Raw genomic sequence first — 21,037 nt, 5'->3', positions numbered from 1 at the left:
TCACCCATCAGTGGAAACATCCTCACTGCATCCACCCAATCAAGACCCCTCACAATCTTATATGTTTCGATAAGATCGCCTCTCATTCTTCTGAATTCCAATGAGTAGAGGCCCAACCTACTCAACCTTTCCTCATAAGTCAACCCCCTCATCTCCGGAATCAACCGAGTAAGCCTTCTCTGAACTGCCTCGAGAGCAAATATATCTTTTCTTAAATATGGAAACCAAAAGCTTATTTGTACAATAAGCATTTTTTTCAGCATCACCCCTGTGCTCGCTGACCTGCATTGGCAATTTTAAAATTCTCATCCTTGTTTTCAAATTCCTCCATGGCCTCGCCCCTCCCTATCTCTGTAACCTCCTCCAGCCCTGCAAACCTTTGAGATCTCTGCGTTCCTCCAATTCTGGCCTCTTTCACATCACCGATTGCCATCGCTCCACCATTGGCGGCCGTGCCTCCAGCTGCCAAGGCCCTAAGCTCTGGAATTCCCTCCCTAAACCTCTCCACCTCTCTCTCTCCTCCTTTAAGACGCTCCTTAAAACCTATCTCTTTGACCAAGCTTTTGGCCACCTGTCCCGATATCACTACTGTGGCTCGGTGTCAAATTTTGAAAAAGCTCTTGAGCCTTGGGGTGTTTTGCTATGTTAAAGGTGCTATATAAATGCAAGTTGTTGTTGTTTAAGCAGAAGGGGAGGGGGGGATTTCTGTTGGCACGATTCAGCCAATGCCGTTTTGACTAGTGGAATGATTGCAATTGCGGTCTGGCAATAAGATGCCACCACATACCTACTGCCTCTGCACTTTGCAGGGCTCCGCTTAGGAGCTGATTAGAGCAGGGGAATTAAATGTGCACTTTCCTCAATCCACGTTAAAGTTCCTGTATGCAGTGTAAATGTGTCCTCTTGCAACAAATACACTTTCCAAAGAACTACTCATTTTATTGATATACTAGCTAGGGGGGCCCGGCGTTGCCTAGGCTTTTTTGTAGAACGGCAGTTTACAGGGCCGCGCGGTTGACGGCTGGCCGCTGCCGCTCCCCCGCTCTGTGTCTTGGGCCGAGCGGTTGTCAGGCCTGGCCCGCGTGACCCCATGGGCCCGAGTGACCCCAACTCACCTCCCGCTCCGGCGGGCCGCCGCAGCTGGTAAAAGCAGGGGAAAAAATGGCGGCAACGTTTCGGGAGGCTGCAGGATTAGATCCCGCCCGTGACGCACCGATTGGTCAACCATCAGGTCACTGAACTGTAGGATTGGTCCACCATCACATCACTCAACGCTAATGAGCGGTAGGATTGGTCAACCGCTAATGAGCGGATTTTTGAATGTTTTTTGTATACTGTCCGAACAATTTTTGTCTGACCAAAAAGTAAATATGCCTATGACACTCACCTGATCATCAGCTTTCTTTTGATATAACATATGTGTAGGTACGCTCTATAACTTTTGAGTGTATAGCGGACAGACAGACAGACAGATGGACAGACGGACAGGCAGATGGACAGACACCACTATCCTTTTATATATATAGATTATAGCAATAACTTCCCTTTATCTCTTGCGATAAGGATTTTCTGCAAAATATCATAATCATTGGCATTTAATCATAGAATCATGGAAACTTTCAGCACAGAAGGAGGCCATTCGGCCCATCGTGTCTGTGCTGGCTCATTGAAAGAGCAGTCGTGCTTAGTCCCACATCCCTCTTTTTTATCCTTAACCCTGTAAGTTCCTCATCCTCAAATACCTGTCCGAATCCTTTTAAAATTACTGATATAATCAGCTTCCACCACCTTTTCAGGTTGAGCGTTCCAGATCCCGACAACTCTCTGAGTGAAAAAAATTCTCCTCATCTCCCCTCTAGATCTTTTGCCAATGATTTTGAATCTATAACTATTTCTTGCCTGATACACTTTTGAAAGACAGGCATCCTGGGAAGATCAGCACATGAACAGTCAATGTGTTCAGATGAAACTGCTTGGTGCACTGTTTAAAGGAGGCATTAACACATATATTTTAGGCTTGGCTAATGCCTCTGTCAAAATTACAAACCAAGGCATTTCATATAAACACGTTAAGCATTTGTACGCCAATCTTCATACAGAATAATTTCAAGGCCATTATGCCTTAAGTAATTTCTGACAATGTAATCCAATCTCTGCATTATAATTGGCCTGTAATTATGTCGTTTGGTATAATTGATAGTTTTGAAATTGCTTTTCCAAATCAACAAAGAAATACTGGTGAATCCAACCACCATCAACATCCTGGAGGTTACCATTGACCAGAAAATTAAATGGACAAGCCATATAAATACTCCTCAGATAATGAAGCAGTCCATGCCCACAAGCAGCAAGACCTGAATGACATTCAGGCTTGGGCTGATAAGTGACAAGTAACATTTGCGCCACACAAGTACCAGGCCATGACTATTTCCAACAAGCGACAATCTAACCACTACCCCTTGACATGCAACGGCATTGCCATCACCGAATCCCCCACCTGCAACATCCTAGGGGTCACCATTGGCCAGAAACTTAACTGGACCAGCCACATAAATATTGTGGCAACAAGAGCAGGTCAGAGGCTAGGTATTATGCGGCGAGTGTCTCCCCAAAGCCTTTCCACCATCTACAAGGCACAAGTCAAGGAGTGTGATGGAATACTCTCCACTTGCCTGGATGAGTGCAGTTCCAACAACACTCAAGAAGCTCTCGACACCATCCAGGACAAAGCAGTCCGCTTGATTGGCATCCCATCCACCACCTTAAACATTCACTCCCTCCACCACCGGCGCACCGTGGCTGCAGTGTGTACCATCTACAAGATGCACGGCAGCAACTCGCCAAGGCTTCTTCGACAGCACTTCCCAAACCCGCGACCTCTTCCACCTAGAAGGACGAGGCTAATAAGCACATGGGAACACCACCACCTGCAAGTTCCCCTTTAAGTCACACACCATCCTGACTAGGAAATAAATCGTCGTTCCTTCATCGTTGCTGGGTCAAAATCCTGGAACTCCCTCCCTAACAGCACCTTCACCTCACGGAATGTAGCGGTTCAAGAAGGCGGCTTACCACCACCTTTTCGAGTGCAATTAGGGTCGGCAATAAATGCTGGCTTTGCCAGCGATGCCCACATCCCATGAATGAATTTTTTAAAAACTACCTTTTGTACTTAACTGAAGTTTTGCACCATACAGGCAAGATTTAATTTCAACCAAATGACACTGCCTTAATAAAGGACTTTCCAAATCAAAACCATACTCTGAAGATAGTATGAACCTGAGTTTGTTTCTTACAACTGTGCCCAAAGGCAATTTGGCAAAGAAACCTTAACATATGGTTAACTCTGGACTAAGTTATGCATTTTGAATCCAAAGAAAACCTTATTACGTCTGAGCTTTTGAGATTCTGTTCTCAAGGTCATCTAATCAGTTCTAGTATTTTTTGCTGAGTGTTTGAACAGAACACCACGTTTGCAAACATTCACACTCATCGCATTCCCATTCTCCTGAGAATTCCTCATGCTGACTCTTTAACTTAACATGTAACACAATCACCAATTAGTGTCAAAGTTACCATAGCCAACAGACTTAAATTGCATTAACCTTACATGCTCTTTCAAGGAAAATGTAATCAATTCACTTGAAAACTAATTACTAATTTTGAACTTGTTATTAAATGATTTGGTCTAAAATTGACTTAAATTATGCAGATAACTATCAACTGAGCTGTCAGCTACGAGCTAAGAACGTTAACCTCAAGTTCAGCTGGTCACACAATGGCCTAGAGTTCAAAAAGCAGGAAAGCTTTGAAGTCACCACTATAAATTTACACAAGACTATTACATGACAAAATAAAATTGTGAATTATAATTGCATTGAACTCTGGCAGCAATTCATATAATTCCATTACATATTAATTAGCAAAAGGACTTGGCCCTTCTGTGGCTAATTTTAAATATGATATATTTTAGAGATTAGAAAGAGAACTGTTCTAAAGTTGAATTAATTAACTGCACCTTGATTCACTAGAGTTAATATAAGGCTTCTCCAATGAACGCCAGTAATGTGAAATATAAAATGGCTTCACTGATTGAAGCTGTACATAGTCAACATGGTGCCATTGAATTTTTACTAATTTAGGCTCAACTATAAAAACAAACTGTGCAGTTATAAAATATATACTAATTAAACCTCGCTGCATGATAGATAGATCATTAACATTCTGAAATGACTCTTAAGTTCAGGAGTCAATGTGCTACCACTTATCAGAGATAGCAGGGAATGCATCATCTTTTAAAATTCGCATTACCGATGTTTTATAGTCATATTTTCCCTCCCTTGAGTATGTCACAGGCAAAAGACTCAACAGGCCATCATTCCCAAGCCTCCGACTGATGGTTGCTGGATATTGGAATCTTGATTTGGTTGCAGAGGCCCCGATTTTAACTCCAGGTAGATTCCCTGCTCAGGCCTGAGTTAAAATTACAGTCGGGCCTCAATTATATCATCGGGCCGCAACATGCCTATGTAAGGAAGGACCCCCGTTGGCTTCGGGTGCGTGTCCTTGCCGCCTGCTCAGGAGAGCAGGTTAAAATTGCAGATGTTGGGATCATGGCGGCTTTCGGACAGGTAAGAGCCAGGGGCGATTTTAACTGCCCCCCCCAGTCCCACCCCCGGTGTCTGCTGAGCAAGTAGGGTTAAAATCGCCCATAACACTGAAGAGTTTAGCAGCTATTCTTGGGCAACATGGCAGTGCAGGATTTTGGAGATCCAACATGATGATCAAGGAGTAGTGGAAAAAAATCCTGTTCATGATTTCCCCACATATGTCTCAATGTGAATTATACCATCACAAAGTAGAAGTGGAGCTTAAGCGCTTACCAAAGGGATGAAAATGGGAAACTCAGTTTGTCCATGTCGATCTCCCGTATCTCTGAGTGAATGATTGCAGATAACACTGACTGGGAATCTGACTCCAGTTTGTTCTTTTGGTTGAGCATGGTGTGTAATGGTTTCAGACTTGCAGAGAATATGTACCTGAAAAAAAAATAGATTGTATGGCTTTTATGAAGTACCATGTAACCAGTCCATTGTACTTTGTTTAGCTGACAGCTCCAGTTTGTATGCAAGGAATGTCAGGAAGTAGTTCAGATTACAGATAATCCATTGAGAATAACTTATCACTCATGCCATCAGCTGCAATGAAGCAGTTATAATAGTTGCATTGCTGATATCCAAGTATTTAGGAATTAAGATCAAGAGGCATACAGGGTAACAGAGTATAACAATGGCCGGATTTTCTTCACCTTGGGTCCAGTGCGGGCGGTGTCCATGTCGGGTTGCGACCCCGCTGCTGGCTCCATCCCACTGTTGAAAATAAACTTACCTTAATGAGGCCTATTAAGCCCCGCCCAGCGCATTACCCGGCCCAATGAGATGGAGTGGGTCTGGTGACGTCATTCATGACGCGTTTTCAGCAGGGATCTTTAAAGGGACCATGGTCACATTAGATTTGACGTTTAATCTAACATAGTGCTGTCAGTGCACTACAGCATTGAGGTGCTGCAAACACTGACAAGCACTGCACAGAGGCAGAGGGCTGCACCAGGTTCTCTGATGACTCCTCCATATGCTTATGGAGGGAGTCAGAGCATACAGGGAGGTCCTCTTCCCTTCCGATGGGCGGAAGAGACCTCCCCAGGAGACCAAGACAGCCTGATTGCTTGGTGCTGCTGGTGTGCCTGGTGCTGTTGGCGTTGGGACTCATTGTGGTCCGATTCTGAGGACTAAGGTGAGACAGTATAAAGGGCATCCATGTTGATGGAATAGATGGCAGGTGAAGTACAGATGACAGAAGCATTCTGTCAATGGTGAGAGAGTTCTTCCAATGAGGTGACACTGGATGGAGACTTTGCTGGAAACACTTGCAGCCTGCAGAATCTGTGCTGGAAATGGACTGAGAAACAGCTTCAGCCTCAGGAAAGTGATCATCTGTCAGGTGGGAGCTTTTACTGTACATGTGATGCTGTCAAGTAATCAGCTGGAGCAATGGTCACTGAACTCCCACCTCAGGTTGACAGATGTGGTTCCTGAGCAGCGTGAATCCCGTGGCCATGCAGGGAAATTTAAAAAGTAAGTGAAAAAAAGGCTCTTAAGTGCCTTTTAAACTACCTGATAATGATTTCAATTGGATCGCCCACCGCTGCTGGTCAGGTCGGCTGCGCAGTGACAGACGCGCCTGGGGGATAGGCGCGTGGGAGCGGGATGACAGCGGGTTCCTGACCCGCCATCAAAAATAACAACTTTCCCACCCGACCCGCCACCGACCTCGCCTGCTACCACCCTGGAAAATTCAGCCCAAAGTATTTACAGCACAGGAACAGACCATTCTGCCCAACAGGTCCACGCTGGTATTTATGCTCCACAGGAGCCTCCTCCCACCCTAGTTCACTAACCCCATCAACATGTCCTTCTATTCCTTTCTCTATCATGTGTTTACCTAGCCTCCCTTTAAATGCAGCTATGCTAGTCACCTCAACTACTCCTTGTGGTAGCGAGTTCCACATTCTTTCTACTCTCTGGGTAAAGAAGTTTCTCCTGACTTCCCGGTTGGATTTATTAGTGACAATTTTAACACACTCATGGAATGGAATGTTCCATTGTGGAGTGCCTTTTTCGAGTCTTTATGTGGATCGGCCACGGGAAAAAGTCCAGTGAATTGTCACAGGCCCAGGGAGGGCTGCGGGTCCTCGGGTGTTAGGGAGGGCTGGGTAGACCCTTGGCTTTGTGGCACAGATGGCCTTCCGGGTTTCACCAAGTGTGGATTCCACCACCAAAGGAGAGGCACAGCTGAGTCTTTGTGCCGTGTGGTTCGTGGCCTTTACAGCCATAAGACCCATAATCACCATCTGATGTTTGTGCTTTATTACTACTGAACATTCATCATTAATGATTAAAAAACACACACACTAACAAAATTTTATCTCTCGCATTTACACGTGGTCCATGCATTGGTTTCTATGCCCAAAGTCTGGGGCTACAGTGTTATAATACTATCAGGTAATTGCCAGGTAGCATTGCCTCTTAGATTGTTTTCTGAGAAATGCTTCTCAATGTCCTGTTGTCATCGCCAACTTGGAAACTTCTTCATGGCCCCTGGTTCTTTGGATTTGGCAGATCCTCACACCCGATCCTCGGTTACCCGATTTGGTTGCCTGCTGGGCGCATGTTTGTTGTTATCTTGGTCACTCCCTCGTACTGATCTAGTTGGTCGAGGCTCTTGCTGCCAGCCCTACAGGTGTGGGTCTGGCTGTTCAGATTTTACCCAGGCCTTATCCCAGTTTGATGACCTATTTGGAAATCAAGAAAGACATTTTTCCTTGTTGTCCCCCACCTGCAGAGAATTGATCTGCGCAGATTCCCCTCCTTTGTGTTCTGTGCGCAGTCGCTTTACCCAACATTGTTGCCCAGTGGCACCAAGTGGAGGCGCAACTCGCTGTGATGGAGAACCAGAAAGTTAGTCACAGTTACAATAACTAGATCTCTTCTGCCAGTCGAGGGCCAAATGAGTAATGGTTTAACAGCCCCCAACTAGCCATAACCATCCTGACTGAAACCAAAGAGAAGCGGATTCAAGACTTACAGAAGTCTTTCAGCCCAAATCTAAGATCTAGGACCCCTTTATGAGAGAGTCATAGTTACTCCTGCCCTAGTCAGTATTTTATATTTATGGCCCCTAGTTCTGGTCTCGCCTGCAAGTGGAAACATCTACTCTACGTCTCATAATCATAAAGACCTCAGTCTTCTCTTTTCTAGAGAAATGAGCACCCCCCCCCAGTCTGTTCAATCTTTCCTGATAGGTATAACCTCTCAGTTCTGGTATCATTCTAGTAAATCTTTTTTGCACTTTCTCCAGTGCCTCTTTACCCTTTTTATAATATTGAAACCAGAACTGTTCACAGTACTCCAAGTGTGGTCTAACCCAGGTTCTGTACAAGTTTAACATAACTTCTCTGCTTTTCAATTCTATCCTTCCAGAAATGAGCCCCAGTGCTTGGTTTGATTTTTAATGGTCTTTTTAACCTGCATTGCTACTTTTAGTGATCTCTGTATCTGTACCCCCAGATCCCTCTGTTCTGCTACCCCATTTAGACACTTAGGGCAGAATTTTGCAGGGGGTCAGTGGGCACGATCGGTGGTGGGTTGGGTGGGAAAATGTTTTTTTTTGACAGCGGGTTGGGACCCCGCTGCCAACCCACCGCTATGCGCCTTTCCCAAATGTCGGATCTGCTAGTGCTGAGCAGACCTGACACACAGTGGCAGGGGAGGCAATTGAAATCATTAGTGGCTTGTTTACAGCCACTTAACAATACTTTTTTTCCCCAGCTTTTTGATTTTGACTGGTCCTCCACCGGTTTCCAGCTGTGCCGAGACCTCATCTGTGAAGCTGAGGCAGGAGGTGACTTGCCATTCTTTCAGCTGATGAATTGATAGCTTCAAATGTCAAGTCTGAGCTCCCAGCTGAATCAGATATCTTCCCTTAGCCACTAGCTTCTCTAAATTGCATTTCCACTACAGATTCAGGGTGCTGCAAGTCTTTACACAAGTCTCAATCCAGTCTGACCTCATAACCTCTCCCACCATTGACAGATCACTTCTGTCATCTCTACTTCCCCTGCCATCTATTCCATCAGCACCGATGCCCTTGAAACTATCTCACCTTGGTCCTCAGAATCCCACCACAATCAGTCCCAACACCAGCATCACCAGGCACACCAGCAGCACCAGGCACACCAACAACAACATCAACCTTCTCCGCAATCAACTGATGCTGCACAGGACACAGGGCATCAGTGTATCCTCCTGTGCAATGTGCAACCAGGCTGCGTTCATCTCCTGGGGGTGTCTCTTCCACCCATTGGAAGGGGAGAGAACTTCCCTTCGTGCTGTGACTCTCTTCATAAGCATATGGAGGGGGTCATGGGAGAGCCTAGGTGCAGCCGTGCAGCTCTGTGCAGTGCTTGTCAGTGTTTGCAGCCCCTCAATGCTGTAGAACACTGACAGCACAAATGTCAAAATAATTTTGCGCATGGTCCCTTTAAGGAAACGGGTTGCTCCACACGAGCCTCCTCCCACCTTATTTCATCTCATCGTATCAACATATCCTTCTATTCCTTTCTCCCTCATGTACTTCCCCTTAAATGCATCTATACTATTTGCCTCAACTACTCCCTGTGATAGCGAGTTCCTCATTCTCACCACTCTCTGAGTAAAGGAGTTTCTCCTGAATTCCTTATTGGATTTATTGGGGACTATATTATATTGGTGGCCCCTAGTTTTGGACCCCCCACAAGTGGAAACATCTTCTCTACATCTACCCTATCAAACCCCTTCATAATGTTAAAGGCCTCTAGCAGATCATCTCTCAGTCTTCTCTTTTCTAGAGAAAAGAGCCCCAGCCTATTCAGTTTTTCCTTATAATTATATCCTCTCAGTTCTGGTATCATCCTTGTGAATCTTTTCTGCACATTCTCCAGTGCCTCTATGACCATTTTGTATTATGGAGCCCAGAACAGATCCAGCCCAGTCTAATAGGATGACAATCTCTTCTCACTAAATAACAACAGAAAATGCCGGAAAAACTCAGCAGGCTAGGCAACATCCATGGAGAGAAAATAGAGTCAACGTTTCGGGTCAAACCCTTTGTCCAATCTCTTCTCCCTGTTGGTCTAAGAGACATAAATGTAGTGGGTGAAAACATGAGAGCACACAGAACAACGGGACCAGGGAATAGGCGGCAAGTATGTATAGGCTGGGGGCCAATATTTAAGAAATGCACGGCAAAGGTCAGGAGCAGGACAGAGGGCGTTTATGGCTCAGCAGAAAAGCGAGGCAGGTTGTAGAAGGAGATCTGATCTCTCACAAGTGGAAAAAATGAGGAGTGCAAAGCAGGCTGCCACTGTGAGCACACACAATGCGCTGTGCTGCCCTCTTCATTCATCTACTCGCATCTCAGAGTCATCGGGTGTCCACCACAATCTTTAAACAGTCTACTGAAAGGTCCAGTGAGCCATCTGGAGAAACCAACGAGCGGATGAAACTATGGGGAGGAGAAGCGGGTTTGCCAAGTCTTTGGTGGCCTGTCTGTGGCAACTTTAATGTGTGCTGACCTCTGTGCATGAATTCCCCATATGTGCCCCACTTCATAGCCCTCTGCATCAAGAGCACTAGTTCATTACAACCTATGATACCATCTCAGAATGAGACCAAGGCTTAGAGGGTTAAATTATGAGGACAGGTTGCATAAACTTGGCTTCTATTCCCTTGAGTTTACAAGATTGAGCGGTGATCTGATTGAGGTGTTTATAATGTTAAAAGGAATTCGATAGGGTAGATACAGAGAAATTATTTCCTCTGGTGGGGCAAACCAAGAATGAGGGGACATAATCTTAAAAAAAAGAGCCAGACCATTTAGGAGGGACATCAGGAAGCACATCGGCACGCAGTGGAAATCTGGAATTCTCTTCCCACAAAAGGCTATGGATGCTGGGACAATTGGAGTTTTCAAGACTGACATCTCTCAATGTCTCTTTATCTCTCCTGCTTTCTATCCTATCACTGACCTTCCCTTTTGTTCTTTCATCCCCTCCCCCTTTTCCCAGCCCCTAACTTGCTTTAAAATCTATTCCTTTTCCTGCTTTTTTCCAGTTCTGACAAAAGGTCATCGACCTGAAACGTTAACTCTGTTTCTCTCTCTCCACGGACGCTGCCCTGGCCTGCTGAGTTTTTCCAGCGTTTTCTGTTGTTCTTTCGGATTTCCAGCAGCCGCAGTATTTTGCTATCGATAGATTTTTGTCAGGTAAGGGTATCAAGGGATATGGAGCAAAGGCTGGTAAATAGAGTGGAGGTGCAGATCAGCCATGATCGAACTGAATGGAGGAACAGTCACGAGGGGCTGAAAGGCCTACTCCTGTTCTTATGTTCCTTTCTCATTTCTGTGCTGTCATTTTATATGCATATAATGAAAAATGACATAGTTGCTAGAGGGGCAAGCTGCACTTTACCTTCTCAGTAGAAGCAATACACAGTTGCATTATCGTCACTATAGATAGTACAACTACCTGCAAATTCTTGGCCTGTGTTTCTTCTAAATGCTGCTCTGGGAATTAATGTAATTGGTGTTTAAAAGGCCCAGTGTGTATAACAATCTATAAAAATCTGGATTGCTAGTGTTTAACATACAAGTCAGTGAAAAGGTTTGGAGCCAGCAACTGAAAACTAGATTTATTCAGTCACTTCTTTTTAAAAAAAAAACCTCCAATAGATTGTTCTGGAAACAGATGAGCGTGCGTAGCTATTCCAATACCAGCCTTCAACATTATCGGAGATCATTATTTTCTCATCAGGTTTCCTGAAGCAGGAACTAAACATGCGACATGTAAATGAGCTCATGTCCACTCACAACTAGACTGGGGTAAGTGCTTCCCAGAGACATTTTCACACTTATTTCCTTAACTTCCATTCAGATTTCCCCGTGTGTTACTGGCGCGGATGGGCTAAGCCAAAAGAAGAGATACCATGGGGTATATATTGCTGTTCTTGTACGAACCTTTAATGCATTTATACTAAAGAACGAAAGACGTGCATTTATATAGCGCCTTTCACAACCTCAGGACGTCCTAAAGCGCTTTACAGCCAATGAAGTACTTTTTGAAGTGTAGTCACTGTTGTAATGTAGGAAACGCCTCTGTACGTTTTTAGCGTAAGCATTGATGTAATCTTGGCTGATGCTCCTGTGCAGTACTGAGGGAGCACTGTCTTTCGGATGAGGCGTTAAACCCTCTCAGACGGACGTAAAAGATCTTATGGCATTATTTCGAAGAAGAGCAGGGGAGTTTCCCCCAGTGTCCTGGCCAATATTTATCACTCAACCAACATCACTGGAACAGATTACCTGGTCATTTATCACATTGCTGTTTGTGGGAGCTTGCTGTGCGCAAATTGGCTGCTGCGTTTCCCACATTACAACAGTGACCACACTTCAAAAGAGCTTCAGTGACTGTAAAATGCTTTGGGGAGTCATGAGGTTGTGAAAGACGCTGAATAAAATGCAAGTCTTTTTTTTACAATTAAGCATTCGTATAGGAACAGTGTCAGTTGGAAAATATACCCCAATGCAGCTGTTTTATTTTAATTCACAGGCAAGCATGAAATCTTTTGATGTACAATCGCCCTCGAATATTTACAGTTTACCTTCGTTATTTCTGACTCTCCACTCCTTTGCTTCTCCCAGCTGCATTTTTTTACAACTCAATACTGCTCACTCTTTCCACTTGTTCTTGCCCACTTCCATACTGGTTCTAACAGTCTGGTTTGGCACAAAAATGCATTGTGCCATGGCGTTGTCTCATTCCTACCTCATTATCTTCGGTACAATTTCATTCCATTTTACCAAAGTATACGAGTAAGCAGCTGGTATAAGTATACAGCAGACTGGTCCTGGCTCACATCAAAGCCAGTGTTCCCGCCTCTCTTGACCAACACCAGTTTGCCTATCGTGCAAACAGATCAATGGAGGATGCAATCACAACTGCTCTACACTCTGCACTGAACCACTTAGATGGTAAAGAGACCTACATCAGAATGCTGTTCATAGACTACAGCTCAGCATTCAACACTATCATCCCCAACAAGCTGGCCACCAAACTCCACACTCTTGGCCTGAACACTTCCCTCTGCAACTGGACCCTGGACCTCCTAACAAACAGACCCCAGTCTGTCAAATTAGGGAACCACACCTCCCCTCCCCTGACCCTGAACACGGGGGCCCCACAAGGATGTGTGCTGAGCCCCCTCCTCTACTCCCTCTTCACCCACGACTGTGTGGCTGTTCATGGTTCCAACACCATCATCAAGTTTGCGGATGATACCACGGTAGTAGGCCAGATCACCAACAACGATGAGTCAGCCGACAGGGAGGAGGTCCAGCATCTCGTGAAGTGGTGCGCCGATAACAACCTGGCCCTTAACATCAAGAAAACCAAAGAAATCATTGTGGACTTCAGGAAGTCTAAAGGCGGAAGTCACACCCCCATCCACATCAATGGGGCTGTGGTGGAAAGGGTGGACAGCTTTAAGTTCCTCGGAGTCCACATCACGAAGACCTTTCCTGGTCCCTCAATACCTCCTCTCTGGTGAAGAAGGCTCAGCAGCGCCTATATTTCCTAAGGAGGCTGAAGGGATGTAACCTGTCACCCCTGATCCTCTCTAACTTTTACCGCTGCACAATAGAGAGCATCCTGATGAACTGTATCACAGTATGGTATGGCAGCTGTAGCTACTATGACCAGAAAGCCCTGCAGCGGGTAGTCAAAACTGCCCAACGCATTACCGGCACCCGGCTACCGACCATAGAGCACATATACCAGAAACGCTGTTTACGGAGGTCACGGTCCATCATCAAAGACCCTACCCACCCCAACCACAGTCTGTTCACCCTCCTGCCATCTGGGAGATGCTACAGATGCATTCGCACCCGAACGACCAGATTTAGGAACAGCTTCTTTCCCAGGGCTGTCATCCTACTGAACTCCACAAATATACTCTAAAGCCTGCACATCTGCCAATGCACTTTATTATGGTTATGTTTATGTTAATGTATGTTGAATGTTTAAATGTCTTAATCTAAATGTACAATCTCGGGAGCCGCAAGCCTACATTTCGTTGTACTGCACTTGTGCACTAACAATGACAATAAAGTTGATTATTATTATTATTATTATTATTTTCTTTCTGAAATTATTTAAAAGAAAGACTTGCATTTCTATAGCACGTTTCACGACCACCAGACGTGCCAAAGTGCTTTACAGCCACTTTTTGAAGTGTAGTCACTGTTGTAATGTAGGAAATGCGGCAACTAATTTGCGCACAGCAAGCTCCCACAAACAGCAATGTGGTAATGACCAGATAATCTGTTTTAGTGATGTTGATTGAGGGATAAATATTGGTCAGGACACCAGGGATAACTACCCCGCTCTTCTTCGAAATAGTGCCATGGGATCTTTTATGTCCACCTGAGAGAGCAGACGGGGCCTCGGTTTGACGTCTCATCCGAAATGACGGCACATCCGACAGTGCAGCACTCCCTCAGCACTGCACTGGGAGTGTCAGCCTAGATTTTTGTGCTCAAGTCTCTGGAGTGGGACTTGAACCCACAACCTTCTGACTCAGAGGCGAGAGTGCTACCCACTGAGCCACAGCTGACACAGCTAAATGCTTTGTAATTTTTAATTCCCCTTGCCCAATGTTCATTTTTTCCCCCTTCCTCTCTAGAAGGCTGTGAATTGTGCTGGTGTGCCATAGACCATAGCCGAATATTTCAGGCACGAGAAGGGCATTGGTCCATCTATCTAATTTTGATACAAATGCGTGGCTTGCTAGGCCATTTCAGAGTCAACCACATTGCTGTGGGTCAGGAGTCACATATAGGCCAGACCGGGTAAGGACAGCAGATTTCCTTCCCTAAAGGGCATTAGTTAACCAGATGGGTTTTTACGACAATCCGGTAGTTTCACTTGCAATTCTCCAGTCCTCTGGCACCACCCCCGTATCTAACGCGGATTGGAATATTATGGCCAGTACCTCCGCGATTTCATCCCTCACTTTCCTTAGCATCCTAGGATGCATCCCATCCGCTCCTGATGATTTATCTACTTTAAGTACAGTCAGCCTTTCTAATACTTCCTATTTATCAATTTTTATCCTATCAAGTATCTCCACTACCTCCTCCTTTACTATGTCTAATGCAGCATCCTCTTCCTTGGTGAAGGTAGATGCAAAGTGTGATAAAAATGATAACATCTGGGAAGTTATGTCATCACTTCCTGTGAACTATGAACTATGAACTATGAACTGTGTACATACCTCACTTCCTGTCATATGTCACTTCCTGTTGGACTGGTATAAATACTGGTCTGTTCAGTATTGTAAGAGGCTTCTACCAGAGGCATGGTAAAGACCTCTCTTGTGTATATAGTGTGTTTATAAGTTACTTAAAGCTTACTTTAAAGTTACTTGATGGTAAGTCTCCTTTTTCTTACATCAATTTAAGTAACTTAGTATTTACACTGACAAATACTAGACCTTCAGACAAACTCGGAAGTTAAGGATCCAGGGAACCACCCATCATGGAGAAAATCCTTAGACCTATTCGTCTGGACTTGGACCCGAATACACCAGCAGCTGGCAGGGTATGGAAGCATTGGTATCGTACTTTTGAGAATTTTCTGGATGAATGTAAAGTGGATGCTCCTGCTAAATTGAAGATACTTGTCAATTATGTGACCCCAAAAGTGTTCGAATATGTTGATGACTGGGATAGTTACGAAGAGGTGATTCGGGCACTTAAGAAACTGTATGTGAAGACCCCAAATGAGGTCTATGCTAGACATCTACTGGCCACAGCCCGACAAGGGCCAGGGGAATCAATTGACGAATTCCTGCAAGAACTTCGCAGGCTCAGCGTAGATTGTAACTTTCAGGCAGCCTCAGCTGAGCTGTACCGCCAAGAAATGATTCGTGATGCTTTCATCTGCGGGATTGCCTCTCCATTTATACGCCAGCGTCTACTAGAAAGTAAAACACTTGAGCTACAAAAAGCTTTTGACCTAGCTTGTTCACTGGATTTGGCAAAGAGAAATGCAGACCTCTATCAGCTGCCCAGATCTCGATCTGCTGCTGTAGCTGCAACCAGACAATTCAAGCGGTCTCAGGTGAACCCTATCATGGGGGAATCTAATTCTGATAATTCTGATGAAGAAGAGGAGGACGACCCCACTTTAGCAGCCTCTTGGCAATCTAGGAAGGAATGCTTCTTTTGTGGAGATGCTTTTCACCCTAGGAAAACCTGCCCTGCTCGCAATGCAATCTGCAGTTATTGCGGGAAAAAAGGACACTTTGCTAAAGTTTGCCTATCAAGGGCCTCTACGAGGGCCAATCCAGCTAAGGCCTACCGAACTGCCCCAATTAGGGCCTATCAAGCTGCTCCAGCTAGGACCTATCAAGCTTCCTCTCGAGCTCTCTCCCGAAGAAGCACACCGAGAGTTTTAGCCACTCTCTGTGCAACGACACCAATTACAGCTGCTTGCCCACAGAACCTGTCTCAGGCAGCCACAAAAATTTCAATTAAAGGGCATACCTTAGATGCCTTAATTGACTCAGGAAGTACTGATAGTTTCATTAAGGAACAGATTGTTGCGAAATTGAAACTACATGTCTTCCCATCGGACCAGGCAATCGCGATGGCCCAGTCATCACTTAATACCAGAATCTCCGGCTTTTGTGTTGTTGATATGACACTTCATGGTCGTATGTATCCCTCCACCCGACTTTCGGTGCTCAAAGACTTATGTAGTGATCTCCTCTTAGGGCTGGACTTCCAAAAACAGCATAAGAAACTCACCATTGAGTTTGGTGGATCCAAACCCGGACTTACTATTTCTAATATACCATCTAAATTACCATTTTGTGCATTATCAGCAGCTTCACTTGATGAACCCTCATTATTTGCCAGTATTCCGCCTCAATGCCAACCGATAATAACGAAATCGCGGCGCTTTAATCAGGAAGACCAATCTTTTATTGCGGCTGAAATCTCTCGACTTCTAGCAGAGGATATCATTGAACCATGTTCGTCGCCCTGGCGGGCTCAAGTCGTCATTGTCAAGAACCCTCTAAAACCTCACAAACAGCGACTATGCATCGATTATTCGCAAACCATCAATCAATATACCGACTTGGACGCCTACCCATTGCCACGCATTGATGATATGGTTAATAAACTGGCCGAATACAAAGTGTTCTCAACTTACGATTTAAAAAGTGCCTATCATCAGTTACCCTTGAAGGTCTCAGATAAGCAGTACACAGCCTTTGAGGCTAATGGACGGCTGTACCAATTTCGTCGCCTCCCATTCGGGGTTACTAATGGAGTGGCTGTCTTTCAACGGGCAATGGATGGCCTGGTTAAGCAGGAAAACCTAAGGGACACTTCTCCCTATCTTGATAACATTACCATTGCAGGTCACGATCAACAGGAACACGACTCCAACCTCCAAAAATTTCGGGATGCCCTCCATCGCCGTAATTTGACCCTGAATGAATCCAAATCTGTTGAGTCGCAACCGACCATCAACATCCTTGGCTACTGCGTAGGCAATGGTATCATTAAGCCAGACCCAGAAAGACTTCGCCCGCTCCAAGAGCTCCCGTCACCTAAGAATCCGGCTTCTTTACGTCGGGCTCTCGGTCTGTTTGCATACTACGCTAAATGGATTCCTCATTTTTCGGACGAAATCCAACCCTTGCTGCATGCTAGATCATTTCCACTGGGAACAGCGGCTGTTGCAGCCTTTAACCTTCTCAAAAAACAGTTGGAGAAAGCGGCTCTTCACTCCATTGATGAGAATCTCCCTTTCGTGGTTGAATGTGATGCCTCGGAGGTGGCGATCTCGGCTACTCTGAATCAGGAAGGTCGTCCTGTAGCATTTATGTCCAGGACCTTACAAGGTGCCGAGCTACATTATCCTCCGGTTGAGAAAGAAGCCACAGCCATCATAGAGGCAGTACGGAAGTGGAACCATTTTCTAGCTCGCCAGCACTTTACATTGATCACGGACCAACGATCAGTCGCCTTCATGCTCGATAATCGAAAACGAACCAAAATTAAGAATAATAAAATACAACTTTGGAGGATGGAACTGGCCTCTTTTGGTTATACCATTCTCTATCGGCCTGGCAAGGAGAATGTGGCCCCGGACACCCTCACACGGGCATTCTGCTCCACTATGTCATCCTCCACTCTCATGGATGTCCACAATGGTTTGTGTCATCCTGGCGTTACGCGCATGCTACATTTCGTACGATCACGGAATCTCCCTTTTTCCACTGGAGATGTAAAGAAAATATGCTCAGAATGCCGGCTTTGTGCGGAATTAAAACCTCAGTTCTTCCGCCCCTCAGATGGTATACTCATACATGCAACCCAACCGATGCAACGACTTAGCATCGATTTTAAGGGCCCAGTGCCCTCTTCAACTCGGAACACATATTTGCTCACCATGATCGACGAATATTCACATTTTCCGTTTGCCTTCCCCTGCTCCAATATGCTGGCGTCCACAGTAATCTGCTGCCTTGAGCAGGTATTTTCTCTCTGTGGCATGCCGGCTTATATTCACTCAGATCGGGGTCCATCCTTTATGTCAAGGGAACTCAAGGACTACCTCTCAGAACGGGGAATTGCTACAAGCAAAACAACACCATACCATCCCATCGGAAATGGGCAGGTAGAGAGGTATAACGGTATCATCTGGAATTCCGTACGTCTCGCTTTAAGATCTCGGGGCCTACCAGACCAGCAATGGGAAACAGTGCTTCCGGATGCATTGCACTCTATACGGTCCCTGCTTTCTACAGCCACAAATACTACACCTCATGAGCGGTTCTTTGGATTCCAGCGTCGCTCATCTCATGGGACATCACTCCCGTCATGGCTAACTACTCCTGGACCTGTATTACTCCGAAGATACGTTCGGACGTCTAAAAATGACCCTCTTGTAGACGAGGTCGAACTAACCGATGCCAACCCCACCTATGCAAACATACGATATTCCGACGGCCGAGAATCTACCGTATCATTACGGGATCTGGCTCCCTGCCCACCAGGACCTAGTGGGACATCGGGTGATGGCATTTCACCAGGAAACTCTTGGGACCTATCGGGTACCCCTCTCCAGGATCCTGATCGGACACCAACTAGCTTGGTGCCGGTAGAACCCCGTGCTCAAGGTTGCGACCCTCCCAGTACCGCGCATGAAAGTACTGATCCGCCACAGACCAGCTCTGCACCTCCCTCTGAACAGAGGCAGTCCGACTTTGAACCTATTGGGGCTCGTACTCGAAGCCATGATCTCCCCGACCCTTCACAGGGCAATCCAGGCCACACAGACTCTGACCAATGGCCAACCGCATGTAAGCGGACCAGCGACCCTCTACGACGGGAATCCAAACGGGTGCGACTCTTCCTTGTTCGGCGGCTGCGGACCAAAAGGTAGACCACAGCCTCCTAATCCTGCAGGAGGGAAGAATGTGATAAAAATGATAACATCCGGGAAGTTATGTCATCACTTCCTGTGAACTATGAACTATGAACTATGAACTGTGTACATACCTCACTTCCTGTCATATGTCACTTCCTGTTGGACTGGTATAAATACTGGTCTGTTCAGTATTGTAAGAGGCTTCTACCAGAGGCATGGTAAAGACCTCTCTTGTGTATATAGTGTGTTTATAAGTTACTTAAAGCTTACTTTAAAGTTACTTGATGGTAAGTCTCCTTTTTCTTACATCACAAAGTACTCATTTAATAGCTCAGCCATACCCTCTGCCTCCATGCGTAGGTCTTTTTGGTCCCTAATCGGCCCCACCCCTCCTCTTACTACCCTTTTACTATTTATATGCCTATAGGACATTTTTGGATTATCTTTTATGTTGGCTTCCATTCTATTCTCACACCCTCTCTTTGCCCCTCTTATTTTCTTTTTCATTTCTCTGAGCTTTTTATATCTATATATATAAACGGATATGTCTGTCTGTCTGTCTATCTGTCTGTCTGTCTGTCCTCACGCGTGTGTCTGTCTGGCTATGCGCTCGAAAGTTATAGAGCGTACCTACGCGTGCATTACGTCGAAAGAAAGCTTACTGTTCTGAAACGGTCGTAAGCGTATTTACGTTTCGGCCGGACAAAAACCGCACCCGCGGTATCCAAAAAACGTTCAACATTCTGCTCATTAGCATCTCATTATCCGCTCATTAGCGATAGAGTGACCTCGAGGTCGACCAATCGTACGCCGGGTTTCTGGTGCGTGCGGCCGGGCCCTCCTACGGTCGAGTGACAGGACGATTGACCAATCCTACGCTTTGGTGACCTGACGGTCGACCAATCGGTGCGTGTGTGGGCGGGCCTTATCGTTCTGAACCGAGGTGAGTCGCCGCCATCTTGATTCCAAACTTTTCCTTTCTTTTTCCCGCTTTCTGCGTCTTTAAAAAAAAAGGTGCTTTTAAAACACATATTGTTTTTAAAAAAAGTTAATTACTTTCTAAACCTTTTATCTAATCTCATTAATTTTCCTACCTTTCCCCGTTTTTCCAGGTAGGCCTCAAAGCCTCGGCCTCTCCTCCGCACCCACGCCAGAGCTAGGCACCTCCTGGCCCCAGTCAACAAGCGGCCCCCGATCGCCGCCATCTTTGTGAAGGCTGGAGGGGCGGGCCTCAGCCGAGTGCCGCTACCGCCGCCATCTTAGTAAAGGCGGGTGGGGCAGGAGTCAGCGCGCGCGACTTGAGTCCGGCCCGGCCTCACGCGGTAGGTTGCGCGGCGGCGTCTTCTCTCTATCTGCTCTTGAAGCCGGCTCGGGCGGAGGGCGGGGTCTCTCTCTCTGCTCTTGAAGCCGGCTCAGGCGGGGGGCGGGGTCTCCCTGCTCTTGAAGCCGGCTCGGGCGGGGGGCAGGGTCTCTCTGCTCTTGAAGCCGGCTCGGGCGGGGGGCGGGGCTCCAGAGATCGGGCCTCCGGAGATCGGGGGGGGGCGAGCCTCGGGAGATCGGGGGGGGAGGGCGAGCATCGGGAGATTGGGGGGTGGTGGTGGGGGACGGGCGAGCCTCGGAGATCGGGGGGGGGCGAGCCTCGGGAGATCGGGGGGGGGCGAGCCTCGGGAGATGGGGGGGGGCGAGCCTCGGGAGATGGGGGGGGACGAGTCTCGGGAGATCGGGGGGGGTGCGAGCTGGGAGATGGGGGGAGCGAGCATCGGAGGGAGAGTTGGGGGGGGGCGAGCTAGGGGGGGGGGAGCGAGGGGAGTGAGGGGGGGGAGGGGAGCGGGGGGGTGGGAGGGGCTAGCATCGGGGGGGGCGAGCCTCGGGAGATCGGGGGGGGGGGGAGTGGGGGGGCAGAGCGGGGATGGGGGAGGCTCGGTGAGATCGGGGGGG

This window comes from Somniosus microcephalus, chromosome 16 (assembly GCF_052327205.1).
Source record: "Somniosus microcephalus isolate GS21.2 chromosome 16, FLI_Smic_1.0, whole genome shotgun sequence".
Classification (NCBI taxonomy): domain Eukaryota; kingdom Metazoa; phylum Chordata; class Chondrichthyes; order Squaliformes; family Somniosidae; genus Somniosus; species Somniosus microcephalus.
Note: the sequence above shows the minus strand (reverse complement) of the source record.